The following is a 17,199-nucleotide window of genomic DNA, read 5'->3' as shown; positions in this document are numbered from 1 at the left end:
TTGGGAGTCTGTTTCTACCCCCTGGTCTTGCTGTCTCTATCTCTCAATCTCTCAAATAAATAAAAAATCTTAAAAAAAAAAATCTTAGGGCAGCTGAAGAGCATAATCGGTGAAGCAGATAAATGCTTTGATGTGGTTTAAGTCAAGCAAACAGTGTTCATATAAAAGGCCTTAACATGTAAACTAATTAGAGTCTTATAATTTGACTTCTGTTTCCCATCAGACAGAGCTCTTTTATAATGTGAGTATAGTAAAGAATAACCATATTCTTCAATCTCTCTGACGTTCGTTTCCTTTAGTAAGGATTAGATATAAGGGCTCTTCAAAGCATTGAGGATATATTTGATAAAGCTTTGAAGTTTTTATTAGCTTCACTGGAAATCTTTGTTTCCTGGCAAGTTCACTAGTGGAATACATAGTTTCTTATAGAAATCCATTCCTTAACTCTACATAGTAAATAACCTAGTCAGTGGGGATGCTATTGCAAGATAAAATTAATGTATCTAAATGGGTCCTGAGTCATTTCTTACCACTGTAAAGCTTTTAAAGTCATAAGGAGTAATGTTATTTGGGTCAAATTCACCTTTTCTTTTCTGAATTCGTCTCTTTCACTCCTGGGTAGGAATATAATACCCATTTTCTGTAGACTCACTTGGCTGCTACTGAATACAGAATGAATCTGCACTGTCTCAGCACCTCGTGTCTTGGTCAGTGATACCATCATGCACTCGGTTGCCCAGCGCCCCTTCTCATCTCCTCTACCGTCATCACCCCATCCAGCGCTGACTCTGCCTGGGTGGCTGGGGTGGCCCCCTGTCAGGTTCTCTACTTCTTTTGGTCCACGTCCCCATCTGCCTGCCCCTAGAGCCTATTCTCCTTAGTGTAACTACAATTAATCTTTAAAACTAAATCAAGATCACGTCACTCCCTTGCCCACACCTAACAGTGGCTTCTGGTAACTCCAAATAACCTGGAGTCATCCTTTGACACAGGGCCTGTCTGATCTGTGCCAGCTGTCTCTGACCAGCATTTACTGCCAGCTCCCCAGCACCCCTCTCCTCTCCCTCACTCCACTCTAGCCACACTGGCCACCTTGCTTATCCCTTGGACTCCCAGTCACACTCCTGTCTCACAACTTGAGGACTTGCACTGTTGTCCTTTCCCCTGCCTGACCATTCTTCATTTACATACTCACCAGCTTGCTTCCCCCAGTTCTTCTAGATCTCAGCAGAGATATCTGCCTTCTTTATCTAAAATAAAAGCTCCATAATTTTTTTTAAAATAAATAAATACTCCTTGTTCTCTTACCCTGTTCCCCCCCCCAAGCTTTTATAAACCTACAACCTATTATCAGTTGATCAGTTTGTCTATTTAACCATTCATGTACTTATAATTTGTCCATCACTCCTGAGAGAACGTGAGCTCCATAATGACAGGGGTGCTGGTTTGTCATTGTATCTCTTGTGTCTAGCATGCATGGGCAATCAGGATGTATCTGCAGGGTATTGAATCAAGGAAAGAACCAGAATCATGTATATTGTTTTTAGTCTGCATTTGTAGATCAGATCATAGTGCAGCTGTGTTGTTCATAGGGCACTGATGGTGAGTGATTTTTCTACCTTACTAAAGGTTTGCAATGAAAGTCAAGATTTATCTTAGATTTACTTCTTGCTTGAGGATTTTAGCAGAAACTTTGGTTTGCTTTCCATGTAGTTCAACTTGTAGGGGATGTAGTATCTGAACTTCTTGGTGATTTAGTGTTTTGTAGTGAGCATCTGTGTAGATGGACAGAGCCATTGGAGGAGTAAGTTGTCACCCGTCAGGTGTGGGACACCTGCCTACTTTCCTCAGTGATCAGCAGGCACATATTTAGCATGAGGAGAAAGAGGCACTTACCCAAGTCTATTTTTTAATATAGGAGAGTTCCCATAATTATATAAAGACTCAGAGGTTACTTTGAGATATTTTATGTGCCTAAAGGAGCTTTTTCTCCTACAAATGAGCAACCGATAATCTTCTTATAAATATTGTATGAGAAGGAATTGGGAATGGGAGTTAATAGAGGAAGTTCGATAAATGGTTTGTAGAACTTTGTAGAAAATAAGAATAGTCCCATTCCATGAGATAATTTTGTTTGCATAATTACAAAGTGCTGCTTTAAAAAAAGTAAGATTTACTGATGTATAATTTACATGCACTAAAATTCACTCTTCTAAAAGTGATGTGTCTTGATAAATACGTACAGTTGTGTAACCACCACAATGAAAATATAAATTTCCATCACCGTAAAACATTTCTCATGCCCCCCTTTAATCAGTCTCTCCACTCAGTTCTCACCCCTGCAACCCATGGTCTGCTTTCTGTCCTTATAAGTTCTGCCTTTTTCAAATGTCATATAAATGGAAACATACAGTCTATAGCTTCTGGAGTCTGGCTCCTCTCACAGCTTAAGGCACTTGAAATATGACCATGTTGTTGTGTGTTCAATGATTTGTTTCTTCACCGCTGAGTCATATTCCATTGTGTCGGAAGAGAGATTGCTTATCCATTCACCAATTAAAGAACACTTGGGTCATGTCCAGTTTTGGGTAATTATGAATAAAATTCCCATAATATTCATGTATAGGTTTTTATGGGATCATAAGTTTTCATTTTTCTCTTGGATTAATACCTAAAAACCAGAATTGCTGGGTCAGATGATAGATATATATTTAAACTTTAAAAGAAAAACAAACAAATTGATCTCCAGAGTAGCTGTATCATTTTCTATTCCCACCACTAAGCTGTGAGGTTTTCATGAGCTGCTAATGCCCACTTGGCTTTTTTCCTTAGAGACCTCAGGATTTATCCCTTCCCTTTATGTCCTTTCAATTTTATGTTCCACGCTCTTCTATTTGGACCTTTGGATTACTTATATTTAATAGTTTTTCAGTTCTTCACTGTTGAAGAACTGGGTTTCTTTTTTTCTTTTCTGCACGTGACACAGGGCCTTATATTCTGTAGATGCTAAGTTTGCATCTTATCTGATTTGGTTGTTGTAAACCAAATGAAACTGATCTCCAGGGTAATGAGCGCCCATCATGGGACCTTGGTGTGGGTGTAGCAGGGTCACAGGATGCCTCCAGGACAGGTTGAGCCCTACCCCCAGATTTGGGGAGAGAGTCCTTTTGTTTCTCTTCAGGTAGTAAGGTGTCACCCACCAGGTGTGGGATACAGAAGTGTGTTTGGACTTTCACAGTGGTGAAGATCCATTTTGCTCTAGGTAGAGAAGTCATAAACTAATCTGTTTTATTACATTATTACCGTGTTTATAATAATTTGTATTTATTGTAGTATATATAGTAATTTTTACTAACCTGTGTTAGATTTATCTTGGTGGACTATGAAGTGAGAAGAATCTTGTGAAAGGTATTTATCTTTCTTAAAGCTTTTAAATTATTTTTTAATCAATGGTGCAGCATAGCATAGTGGATTAGAGTCAGGACCCTGGAGCCAAAAATGCTACTAGCGGACTGTGTGACCTTGGATAACCTTTCTACGCCTTAGTTTCTTGATCTGTAGAATGGGGATATGAATAGCAGCTAGAAGTGGTAAGGAAGTGGTTAATCTACAGATAGCACTTAGAACATTGCCTAGCCAATATTGAGTGCGCTGTGACTACCAGTTGCTGCTGTTATTGTTAAGTAATCTTTCCTCTCACTACTCTGAAAACAGATGTTTTTCACACATTTATCACACTTTCACAGTTGTCAGATATGAGATGCCATTCAAAGAGTGATTAACGTTCTGTTAACAGTGAGGACCAGAGTTTTATGACATTACCTGGAGCTGATTATCCTTGCATGTGTGATTTCTACTTGCATATGTTGACTCAGGTCACATTTTTAAGTGGTATCAGTTCTCTGGTCTAGCTTGCTTATTTTACTTTTGGAGGCTCAGGAGGAAGTTTTCCAGGTACGCTGTCTTCCTCCATCAGAGAAGATGTCCCTGCTTCCCCTGTCGGGAGGGGCGAGCCCAACATAGTTTGGTCACTGAGTCACATGGAGGTTCTAGCACAAGATCTTGAGTCCTTTCTCTCTTCCTAATTCTTTTGGTTGCTATCTCCATTCAAAATGGTTTATTTTAGAGGTGCCAGGGTCATGCAGTTGTTAATCAACCAACTCTTGGTTTTGGCTCAGGTTATGATCTAAAAGGTTGTGAGATGGAGCCCACATTGGGCTCTGCACGCTCAGCACAGAGTGTGCTTGAGATTCTCTTTCCTCCTTTCTCTCTAAATAAATAAAATTGTTTTAGCACTGCTGAGCAACTTCTCCCCTGATATTTCTTAAAAGTAGATATTTCTCCAGGGAACAGACCTTACCTGGCTTTCCCATTTGGGACCTGTGGTTTGTGAGTCCACTAAGCTCTCTCTGTGCTTGGGGGTCATGCTTCAGGGCCAGAGTATGTGGTTCTGGGTACCAGTGAGCATGCACACAGCCAGCAAGCGGGTCTGTTCACGCCCACTCAGGATTAGACCTGCCCATATATGTGCCTGGCTCTGTCAGAGCACTGCTTTGCTCACTTACTTCAGAGTTATCACAGGGGATGAAAGAATTTATGTCGTTGGAAGCATTGTCTGAGGGCTAGCTATGTCATGCCTCACATGTGTACTATTATTTTATGTGTGTGTCTATCTACTGATTTAATTATATTTTAAATCCAGTATAGTTAACATACATTGTTTATATTGGTTTCAGGTGTACAATATAGTAATTCAACAACTCTGTATATTACTTGGTGCTCATCAGTCAAGATAAGTGTGATCATAATACCTGTCATCTATTTCACCTATCCTCCCCCCCTTAAAATTACTAAATATAAAGTTGGCTCTTACTATTTATCTTAGTTTGGGCTGTTGCAACAAGAATACTATAGACTGGATGGCTTAATTGATAGACACTTATTTCTCACAGTTCTAGAGGCTGTCCAAGGTCAAGGTGCTGGCAGGTTCAGTGCCTGGTGTGGGTCCTGTGTGTCCTCTTCCTGGTTTTCAGGCAGCCACTTTCTTGCTGTGTCCTCACATGGTGGAGAGCAGAGAGAAGCAGCAAACGCTCTCTGTTTCTTCTTATAAGAGCACTAATCCCATCATGAAGGCTCCACCTTCATGACCTAATCACCTCCCAAAGGCCCCAACAGTAAATATCATCACCTTTGGGATTAGAACTTCAACATACTAAATTCAGAGAACACAAACATTTGGTTCACAGTTCTATATTTGGGTGCTATAAACAATATAAGGTCATAGTCACAAGTACATGTGTCTATCACATAGCAAGCTGAATTTTTATTCAATATTTGCTACTGGTTTATGCATTTTGTGTTTGCTAAGAGGCAAGTACTGGAAGACACTAAAGGTTTTGAAAAAAATATATGTAGAAGGTAAAATTGAGAATTCTGCCCCTTAATTTGTATACCTGTGATTTTAGATAATACCCACATCCCTTGGATTTTGAAGCGTAACACCTCCTAAGGTTTTGTAGGAGCATGTTTGAAAACGTAAGAAGACCTGATGCTCTCTTTTAAGACCTGTTGCTGTAATGGGATATATGGGAAACCTACCCGAGTAGCAGCAGAAAGCCTATCAAGCAGGAAACGTGTCCCCCTAGGAAGATAGCCTCAAGGACAGCAGGGTGGCAGAGTTTCTGGATCTCACTGGGGAGGATTGAACTGCTTATTTTAGCTCCCTCTCCTTCATGTGTCCCCACATCAGTTGCTATTTTGATTGGGAGCATCTTCCTGCAGCTGGTGGTGTGCTGACTGCCAGAGCCCTTGCAAGGGGAATGAGCTGCCCTCTGCCCACTGATACCCCTGTCAGTCTTTCAGAATCTATTTGTTGAGCACTGGCCTCATGCCTATGAAATACTAAAAAATACAATACAAGATAAAAACCCAGTCTCATTTTAGAGGAAAAAAAAATGCATGAACAAATGAAAGATCTCTTGATCAAGAGGAATACAAGAGGATAGTCACAGTTGAATTATACTTTAAGATGCATTTAGTATATCATTACTTAGTGAAGGCTACCAACATTTAGTTCACAAAGAATCCAGTATTTAGGAAACTATTCACCATTCTATGGATATTATCCTAATATGTAAGAGTAGTACAACATAGTAGTTTAGGATGACAAACTCCTATAAATTACTTGACAAATAAAATGGGCCAATGGTTAGTACTCTAAAAGTGGTCTATTATTTGTTCTTTAACCGAGATTTTTGTACACCTTCCCCCATATTAAAACAAAACCTAGATGGTCTTAGTGTGTCCTCAATAACTGTCCTTTCTTCTTTCTAAGGCCATCTCAAAAATAAAAAAGATTAAAAAAAATAATGAAGTCATCTCAGTGGGCCCAGTGATCCCCCTCCTCCCTGCAATGTTCCTGCTGCCCTCTCTCCTGTGTCACCTTCCTACTTTTGTCATTGCTCAATTGCCTCTAACCTTGGCTCCTGCACATGACCAGTTCAGTCACTTACTAATGGGTTTTCCATCAACTTGTGTGGTCCTGGAATTAATGCTAACAGAATGACACCTAGGACACCAATATAGTAAGTACATATCTGGGAGGTGATGGAATGAGACTGTCCCCACACAGTTACAGATCCATGATGATGTCTACAGGTTACTGTGGAGTTCCAGTCAGTGGGTGTTATCTAATAGATACAGTTTTATTGACTTGTAGGCATTTTGTTTATTATTTATAAATGTTCAAATAATAACAATGATTACTGTTTATTGTTATTGCTATTATTATTATTATATTATTGCTGCTCTGGCTAATCAAATCCTAGATGGTTGAGAATTAGCTATAGTGGCCATCTATAATTAGATAATTGGCATGAATTGAAGAGACAGAAAGCTCACTGAGAAAGAATTAAAACAGTCAGAGAAGGGTCTCATGGAAATGGAGGCATCTAAGCTGAATCCTGAAAGATATCTTGAGATTTGTCTGGGGGTAGGGAGGAAGTGCCCATGGCTCCTGAAAATATCTTTTAAAAAAATATTTATTTATTTATTTATTTATTTATTTATTTATTTATTTATTTATTTATTTTGGGGGGGGGGAGAGGGAGAGAGATTGAGCAGGAGGGGGAGAGAGAGAAGCAGACTTTAGGCTGAGCATAGAGCCAGATACAGGGTTCCAACCCATGACCATGAGATCATGACCTGAGCAGAAACCGAGAGTCAGAGGCTTTAACAGATGAGCCACCCAGGTGCCCCACTCCTGAAAATATCTTAAAGAATCTCCTTTCCTTGCTGTATCCAGGAAAGGAAATATGGGAGAAAGAAGCCAGAGTGAGAGTAGGTCTCGTGGAAGCTGCATCCCTAGGATCTGTAATAGGGAATTCACCATTGGGTGCCTGGTGAAGAGGGGGGAAAGGCCCTGCTAAATGCTCTGGACCTTGAGGCACCTGACATTGTAGTGAAGTAGTATGTGAATGAAACTCACCAGAAATGTCCCTTCACTGTGGGCACCTCCATCGGCATGTTCTGTCAAACCTGTCTTTTGAAGTGTAGCATATAAATATGTTTTTCTCTGCTGTATCTTCCCTCCAGAGACAGTTGGTCTAGAATTAGTCACAAAGTCATGTGAGACGTGTTGCACAGGGGTTGATAATAGTCTGAAAGCCCAGGTGAAAGTTTGTTTTTGACAAGGAAGAAATACTTCAGAAGGATGGAACAAGCCCTGGCACTATGAGTTAAGACCTTATGGGTCCGACCTTGACTTGGGTGCCTCTTCCTGCTGCACATTGATTCTCTTTTCCCCATTGCCCTGTTTTCCTCTGAAATCTTTGCTGCTGTTAGGCATGTTTGACTAGTTTACTAAACTTCAGCCTGTCACATAATTTGGACCCTTTCCTGATTGTGGTTTGGCTCTTTTCTTTCCCCAAGTTATCTTGTGTGCATTAAAGCTGATTTATTGTTCTGTTTTCCTATCAGTTACTATATTCTGAAGTTTTATTAGCTAGTGACTATCCCTTTGTCTTTGGGAAAACCAGATTCCTAGAACTAGTGATGTAGGTACAGGCCTTTCAAACTCTTTCTTGGTCTTTGGGCTCATGATCTCAATGGTAGATTCTCTTTTTTTTTTTTTTTTTTTTTTTTTGACCCACAGTTGTAGAGTTCCAAGGGGATGCTTTTGCACACTCAAGTTTGAAAACCCCTGTTCTAGAGGGTACTTGAGGTGCATGGGCCAAGGACAGACAGACATGGGAGTCTGGTCAAAGAGTAGAGCTTGCCAAGAGGGAGAGATGAGGATGTCTTCTCCTACCCTTACCTCTTCGCTTCTTTTGATCCTCTTGGCTCTTTTCCTTTTAAATATTTCACTTTTCATTCCTCTGTGGCCAGTACAGAAAGTGGGTCTCCTTCTCTAAAGCAGGCAAATTTCTCCCCAGTTTAGTATACTAAGGAGGGGCCCTGGGGGGAAGACAGGCTTAAATTGGTCTAGCCCAGTTCACAAGTCTCCAAAGCTTTTTAGTAATAAACAGATTTGTGGAGGAGGAGGGAATTTTTTTTTTTTTTTGGCACAAAAAAACAGTCTACTTAAACCCAATAGTTTGTGTTTACCACAACCATCTTTGTGGCTTTAAGTAATGAGTTCATAGCTGTCTGAATTTTACCGAGCAGGGGTGACAATGGTTTTTTGTTTTGAGGGAACTACACGTGGGTTGACTCCCCTCTGCCCCCTCAGCACCACCAGATGATTGCCTTATAAGTTGCCTCAGCATGGGCTTCTAGAGAGGAACCCCATTCTCTCTACATGAGTTAAGTAAGATAGGATCAGACACCATGCCTCCCATATGTTTCTAAGAACAGAAAACTGATGCCAGCTCTGGTCCTTTACAATGTTGGTGTGTCATTGGCTGCTGTCCCATTCAGGGCCTTCTGTGCCTGAGCGAACTCTTTGCTAAGATGACTCTTTTAAAAGGTAACACAAGGAAGTGCTGAGCAGACATTGGGAGGAGAAAGAAGGAAGTGCCTCAGTATCCCGAAACAAAAGGTTTTCCAAAGCCACAGCTGTTTAACCATTAACCAACTAATAAATTTGGGGGCTTTCCTCTTTAGTCTGGGATCTCAGGGCTGAAGCCTTGCTTGTGTTCAGTATCCTTCTCGCAAGATGAGTCATTGGGATGCCACACAGGCAGTCAGCCATTTTGAGCATAGGGAATGAACTAATATTATCCAGGGAGTTTCTCTTGTGTGCAGATTACAGGCAGCTAGGAAAATCATATGGGGGAATGTGCATATGCCATAGTCCACCTCTGTTGTACTTCCAGTATGAGTAGGGTTTTCCCTCGTTTCCCAGCCTGTGAGGAAAATAGATGTGGAAGATTTTCTCTGCCTGGAATTAATGGCATAGACCAAGCTCTAGCCCAGTCACTCACTCTGGATGCCCTAGAGGGGGTTACACTCATCTCCAACTTCTTTATTCAGTATCTCTTTTTCTAAGGAATTGCGCCTTTGACAATTCCTTCTGGCTATCCATATCCAAATCCTTGATGAATTCCAGTCCATCCTTCTCCGTTTTCTCAACTCTCCCTTTGTTTCAGGCTTCTTTCCCAAATCCCCTTATTTGGATCTGATCTAAATTTGCATTTTAGGAAGTACTCCTATTTACTCAAGATGATTCTTGCCTTTAGACCAAATGTATAAAATTCCAGTCACTGTGGAAAATTAGAGCTTTGGAGAACCATTGCATAGAAATGGCTTAATTCACTGAACTTAAGATGAAGGAAAACACATTTTTAGTGAGTATTTTTTATAAGAGGTTTAAAAAGGTGCTCGAACCACTGCCTATAATTTGTTGTAGCTGATGATGTAGATGACTAATTGAAAGAGTAAAAGCTCTTTAGAAGCCGAAAATTAATCACAGCAGTGTATCCTCCTTTGTTCATACATGTGTTTGTCTTTTATGGTTTGCTATTAGATTTCAAAATTAAAATTTTTCTTTCCCCCTTTCAGAGAGAATTTGAATAGATGACTTTGAAGACTTTACAGAACTGAGATACAAAGATTTTGAAGTGATTCTACATCTGAAGCTATGATTTAAATATCAGCATTACAGTAAGTATTTAGGAAAGAAATACAGTTTTGTGGTTAACACATCATTGGCTTTGTCTGAATCCTGAGAATGCAGATTAAAGTACATCATAAAGGATGAATTTGTTTGAATCACATTCAAGAAACCAGAGCTCTGAGAAAATTAAAGCTTCATCTGTGATAAGCTATGGGGCCACAAACATTCAGGGGAGGTGAGCCCTTTCGATAGTTGAAAAAAATCTGAGTATCTCTTTAGTGTCACATTAGCCCTTTAGGAGTTCCAGGTAAGAAAAGGAAAACTTAATATTGGGGTTTTCTTTTTGTACTGAGCTGAGGCTATGAGAGAGGCTTTGCATTTTATTTATTTATTTATTTATTTATTTATTTATTTATTTATTTATTTATTTATTTATTTATTTATTTATTTTTTTTAGAGAGACTTTTTAGATGAGAGTGGAGCAGGGCACAGAAAAGGAGCATCCTTCCAGGAGCTGTGCTTTCTGGACTGCCTCTCTTGAGTAGTATTTCTCAACATGTGTTCCTTGGACCACAGTTCCCAAGACTATTAATGCAGTGGGACAGAGGTGGGAAGATGGAGCTATGTCCAAATGAGTTTAGAAAACATTGAGTTAAAGTTAAGCAACCTTTCTTCCTGAAGGATCTCAAAAACAAATGAGCCTTATGAATCTCATGGGTGTGTCTACTCAGCAGTACTTACCAGAGTCCTCTCCTGTTGGGCATTTGAGATTAGTGTTCCATTTGTCCATTTAATAGTTAATGAACCCCAGCTGTGTATGGTGTTAGATACTAAAATATATCAATAAGTGAGATTGGCAATGCTTATGTACAGATCGTAATTAAGGTCAGAACTATGTAAGAGCAATTACTGGTAGACATGATAGAAAATGTTTAAGAGAGCTAGGGGACCTGGGTTTTCAACCTGATTCTGCCACTTATAAACTGTAACCTTGAACAAGACACTTAAACTCTCTTTCAACTTCTATATATATAAAATGGTAATAATAGCATCTACCCTAGTGAGGTTATTGTGAGGATTAAGATGATAAATACATGCTGGCAAATATTAAACCTTATACAAGGGTTATCAGAATTTGTACTTATAGTAATAATACCTGAGTTCTTTGAAGTCTATATGATAGACTGGGGGAAAGATAGTGATGGATAGAGACTTTTGAATAGAATAGTCCAGGACTTCCTGAAGTAGAAACCTGTAGAGATGAGAAATACTGAGCTATGGAGATAGTATGGAGTATACAGAAGGAAACACAAGTGTGAAAGAGCATGTCTTACAGAAAGAAAGCATTAGACAATTCCAACATCCCTTTAAGATTAAAACAACAGCAAACCAAACAACAACAATGAAGTAGGATTGAGGGGGAAGCTCTTCAACTTGAAAGGGGCATCTATGAGAAACCCACAGCTAACATCACAGTTAACGTGAAGAACTGTGAGAGCTTTTCCCCTAAGATCAGGAACAAGACAAGGATGTCCACTCTCATAATTTCTATTCAGTATTGTACTGGAAGTTCTAGCCAGGGCAGTTAGGAAAGGATATGGAATAAAAGACTTCTAGATTTGAGAGGAAGAAAAATAAAACTATCTCTGTTTGCAAATGACATGATCATGGATTTGGAAAATCCTAAGGGATCTACTACACTATCAAAACTAATAAACAAGTTCAGAAAGGTTGCAGGATATAATATCAATATACAAAAGTCAGTTTTATTGCTATACACTTTTAGTGAACAATCTGAAATGAACTTAAGAAAATATTTTCTCTTATAATAGAAGGAAAAAGAATAAAATACTTAGGAATAAATGTAATCGGAAAAGTATAAAATTTACACTCTTGAAACTACAAAATATTGTTGAAAAAAATTTTAAAAAATTTAAATAAATGGTAAAACATCCCATGTTCTTGGATCAAAAGACTTACTGTTGTTAAAATGACAGTATTCCCTAAATTGATCTGTAGATTCAGTGCAATCTTATCAAAACCTCAGATGGATTCCTTGCAGAAACGGACCCTAAAATTCATATAGAAATTTAAGAGATCCAGAATAGCCAAAACATCTTGAAAAAGGAGAATTAGAAGACTTGTCCTTCCTGATTTCAAAACTTAATATAAAGCTACAATAATCAGGCCGCTGTGATGCTGGCATAAGGATAAACATATAGATTTTTTTGTGATAGGATTTATAGATCAGAAATAAACCCAAAAGGTTATGGTGATTGATTTTTGATCGTTATGCCAGACAATTCTTTAGGGAAATAGTCTCATCAACAAATGGTCTGAGATAACTGAGAATCAACATGAAGAGAAATAAAGGTGGACCATTACCTCACACCATATACAAAAATTAATTCAAAGTGGATCAAAGGTCTAAAGGTAAGACCTAAAACTATAATATCCTTAGAGGACAACATAGGTATTAATCTTCATGACCTTGGGTTAGGTAATGATTTTTTTTGAGATACAACATCAAAAGCACAAGTGAAAAATTAAAAATAGTTAATTTGAACATCAACAAAATTAATCAAAAGATGCTATCAAGAGAATGAAAAGACAACCCACAAAATGGGAAAAATATTTGCAAATCGTATAATCTGATATAGGACTTATATGTAGCATATATAAAGAACTCTTATACCTTAGTAACGAAAAGATAACCTAATTCCAAAATAGGCAAAGATCTGAATAGACATTTCTCCAAAGAAGGTAGACAAATGGCTAATAAGCACATGAGAAGGTTCTCAACCTCACTAGCCATTAATGAAATGCAAATCAAAACCACAATGTGGTATTATTTCATAGCTACTATGAAAGACAGTAACAAGTGTTGGTGAGGATATGGAGAAATTGGAACTCTTATACACTGTTGGTGTGAATGCAAAATCATTCCAAAGCAGCTGCTTTGGAAAACAGTCTGGCATTTCTTCGTACAGTTAAATAGAGTTACCTTATGATCCAACATATTCACTCCTAGGTATGTACGAATATAAATGAAAACATGTCTATATGAAAATGCAAATATTCATGGCAGTATCATTCATAATTGCCAAAGAATGGAAAAAACCCAATGTCTGTCAACTGATGAGCAGATGAATACAATATTATATACCCATGTGATGTTATTCAGCTGTTATAGGGAATGAAGTACTGATCCATGCTACAATATGGATGAATCTTGAAAATATGCTAAGTGAAAAAAGCCAGACACAAAGACCATAATGCATAATTCCACTTATATGAAATTCATAGAACAGACATACCTATAGAGACAGATTAATTGTTGCCTAGCACTGGAGAAAATTGAGAGTGACTGCTAATGGGTGCATAGTTTCTTTTGGGGTGATGAAAATATCTAAAATTGATTTGATAATGATATAGAGGTCTATAAATATACTAAAACCATTAAGTTATATACTTTATGTTGGTGGATAGTGTGGTACATGAATTATATATCAATAAACCTGTTGTATATGTAAAAAGGGATATGTCTTAGCGATGTAAGCATCAGCACTTGGTGATAGATAATATGTAGGGAATAAGAACAAGAGAAAATTAAGAATAACTCCCAGATTCTGGCCCTGGCAACATCTGAAGGGAGTAAAAACTGGGAGAACAGGTTTTGTTTTGTTTTGTTTGAATAAGGAGGGTCAGCTTTGAGAATCCAGAGTTCTGTTCTGGACATACTGAGTTTGAGGGACCTGGTAAATATCCACCTAGAGATACTAGGTAGACAGTTGAATGTGAGTCTGGAACTCAGGAGCAATCCTGAATGCAGATAACATTTAGGTGATAGAATCCATAAGAAAGGATGAAAAATGTGTGTGCGTACACAGAAATGAGCCTCAGAATGAAATGGGATTGAGGAGGAGAGCCACAGAGAAACCTGAGATAGGGGTCTGCCAGGGAGGAAGGAAAGTAGAGGAGCATGAGGACATGAAGGTCAGGTGAAAGAGGGCAGTCAGTGTTCACAGAGCTGGTGCTACTGAAAAATCAGGAAGAGGAGGACCAAAGTGGAAATGCCAAGATGGATGCTGTTGATGACCTTGGCAAGAGTAGCTTAATCCTGGAGACTCTGGAATTGTGGATCGAGGAGGGAATGTGAAATGCTAGAGTTGAGAGAGGGAGGGCAACTGTTTTTAGAAGTTTTCCTGGAACCACACTCTGGTGAAAATTCCTCTGGGATCCATCCTTTCCTGCTCTGCTGAATCCCCAGAGTGCTGGTAGTGTTTGAAGGCCATTTCTTCCCTTGGAGACAGCAACTTCGGGGGTGAATGCTGCATTGAGGGAGTTGCCCACTTGTAGGTTGGGCTGGGGCAGGAGAGTGGTGCTAGGCTGAGTGGTACCAGAGAAGAGTGTCATTCTAGGCTTTGTTCTCTGGTGATTTTTATTTTATTTTATTTTTATTTTATTTTATTTTATTTTATTTTATTTTATTTTATTTTATTTTATTTTGTTTTGTTTTGTTTTGTTTTGTTTTATTTTATTTTATTTTATTTTATTTTATTTTATTTTATTTTATTTTATTTTATTTTATTTTATTGGAGGATTTTATTAGTAATGTGCTTTTTTTGGAGTGTAGATCGAATTGTTTAAAAATCATTTGAAGACAGAATAGAGAGAAAAGACAGTCCATGCCTTCAGATGCAGTGAAGGTCCTTATAAAGCAGAGTCCTGGCTTTATATACACTGCTGCTCTGTATGTCTTCAGACATGGGTGGAACTCAGAGCTAGGACCACCAAGACTATGTGAGGTGGAGAGAAAAGTGGTGACTTTCTCAAAAGGCCCCCATACAAATGCTTGGGGAAGTTGTGTTTCATAAACCTCAAAAGTTGAGATGCCTGGGTGGCTCAGTCACGTAAGCATCTGCTTTCAGCTCAGCTCATGATCTCAGGGTTCTGGGATCAAACTCCGATCAGGCTCCCAGCTCAGTAGGGAGCTTGCTTCTCCCTCTCCCTCTGCTGCTCTCCCTGCTTGTGCTCTCTCTCTGTCAAATAAATAAATAAAATCTTAAACAAAACAAAACAAAACAAAGCAAAACAAAAAACCTGGGATCCCTGGATGGCTCAGCGGTTTAGTGCCTGCCTTCGGCCCAGGGCGTGATCCTGGAAACCCAGGATCGAGTCCCGCATCAGGCTCCCTTCATGGAGCCTGCTTCTTCCTCTGCCTCTGTCTCTGCCCCCTCCCCTCTGTGTGTGTGTGTGTCTCATGAATAAATAAATAAAATCTTTTAAAAAATTAAAATAAACCTCAAAAGTGCTTTGACTATACATCTTACCATCTGCATTAGCATGTTCTTCCTCCATGCTCCTTTACTTGTTAGACTGTAAAAGTAACTTTTTAAGATACATGTTCCTTCAACCAACAATTCAGTCTTTACTTTCTCTTCAGAAAATGAGCTGCTACTTAGTCTATAAAGCCCATTTGATGTTTTGAACAAACATGTTTTGAGCCACATGACTATAGGCTGTTCATTTTGAATGAGTCCAAGTGGTGCTGTTTTTTCTTTTACAAGATGTGTGTGTATGTGTGTGTGTGTGTGCGTGTGTGTGTCTGTGCGCATGCATGCATGTGTGGCGTGTGTTTGTATTTGTGTATGCATGCTTTATTAAATCAAGGTTTTAACGTTATATCTGAGTCTTCTTAGTTCAAATTTCTGCCTTATGTGGAATATAAATGACCTATCAGAAAACTATATATTTGAAATCCAGTGTGTTCTAACTGGCTTGGCATATTAGAAAACATTGGCAGTTAGAAAACTTTTCAAGCCCTGGTTAAAGGCTCCTTGTAAGGATTACTTTTGTGTGTGGTTATTTATTTATCTTTAATGTTTTATTATTTATTTGAAACACACAGAATGAGAGAGAGAGAGCATGAGGGAGAGGAACAGGGACCCAAACCGACTCCACAATGAGTGTGGAGTCTGATGCGGGGCTCGATTTCACAACCCTGAGATTGTGGCCTAAGTGGAAACCAAGGGTTGGCTGCTCAACTGACTTAACTACTCAGGCAGCCCTGTGTGTGGTTTTTTAAAGAAAATTTTATGTGGTCATAATTGTTTGGTTGTGTTTCACTTTATATGTAGGGGACATGCATTGGGCGATTTTGAAGGAAGAACATTTGAGTATTACTTTCATCCAAACATTCTTATTCTGAAGGAAACCTCTTAATTTGTTCTAGAGCACAGAGTGGTTTTTTTTTTTTTTTTCATTTATTATTATAAGAAAACAATATAGTGGTGTGTCCTACTTGGTTAGAAGTAGATTGTCATCCATTGAGGAAATCACCAGCTTAAGAGAAACCACGACTTTACCCAGTCCTTCCAGCTGCTCTCCAACCAGGTGTAGAGATTTTAGTAACTTGCAGCAACTTCCAATCACGGGAGAATTAGAGTGGTTATCTGGGAGGAATCATTTGAACTTCAACCTATACTTTACCTATGGGGCCATGCTGACAGAAGCTTTTTTTTTTCTTTAAGATTTATTTATTCAGGGATCCCTGGGTGGCGTAGCGGTTTGGCGCCTGCCTTTGGCCCAGGGCGCGATCCTGGAGACCCGGGATCGAATCCCACGTCGGGCTCCCGGTGCATGGAACCTGCTTCTCCCTCTGCCTGTGTCTCTGCCTCATTCTCTCTCTCTCTCTGTGACTATCACAAATAAATAAAAATTAAAAAAAAAAAAAAAAGATTTATTTATTCATTTGAAAGAGAGAGAGAGCGAGAGAGTGAGAGAGAGAGAATGAGAGCACACGTGCACACCCAGCAGGGAGGGGCAAAAGGAGAGGGAGAAAAAGTCTTACTCTGCTCAGCACGGAGCCTGACTCAGGGCTCCATCTCACGACCCTGAGATCATGACCTGAGCTGAAACCAAGAGTTGGACGCTCAACTGACTGTGCCATCAGGTGCCCCTAACAAGCACTTTGATGTCTTGATTTTTAAAAAAGCAAGAGAAAGTGACTGCTAAGAGAGGGTTTAGTCTGCTCTATTGAAGACAGGCTTCAAGGGAAGTTTGCTTCAGGTGCTTACCAAGACTGGGGGCAGACAAGGTCAGTTTACAGTGTTTTCTAATTGTTTTTGGAGAATTGGACTGTA

At 39.1% G+C, this 17,199-nt stretch overlaps 1 protein-coding gene across 4 annotated transcripts in view; it reads left to right on the top strand.

The window, feature by feature from the left end:
- SVIL (supervillin) overlaps window positions 1-17,199 on the top strand; it is a 230,893-nt gene that overhangs the window by 50,572 nt on the left and 163,122 nt on the right. For all 4 annotated transcript variants that reach the window (XM_072825542.1, XM_072825543.1, XM_072825544.1 and 1 more), the window contains exon 2: window positions 10,000-10,101. The gene's annotated coding sequence lies outside the window, so the exon portion shown is untranslated. The remainder of the gene's footprint in view (window positions 1-9,999; window positions 10,102-17,199) is intronic.

This window comes from Canis lupus, chromosome 5 (assembly GCF_048164855.1).
Source record: "Canis lupus baileyi chromosome 5, mCanLup2.hap1, whole genome shotgun sequence".
Lineage (NCBI taxonomy): Eukaryota > Metazoa > Chordata > Mammalia > Carnivora > Canidae > Canis > Canis lupus.
The sequence above is the reverse complement of the archived record's forward strand: the minus strand, read 5'-3'. Positions and strand labels throughout refer to the sequence as shown.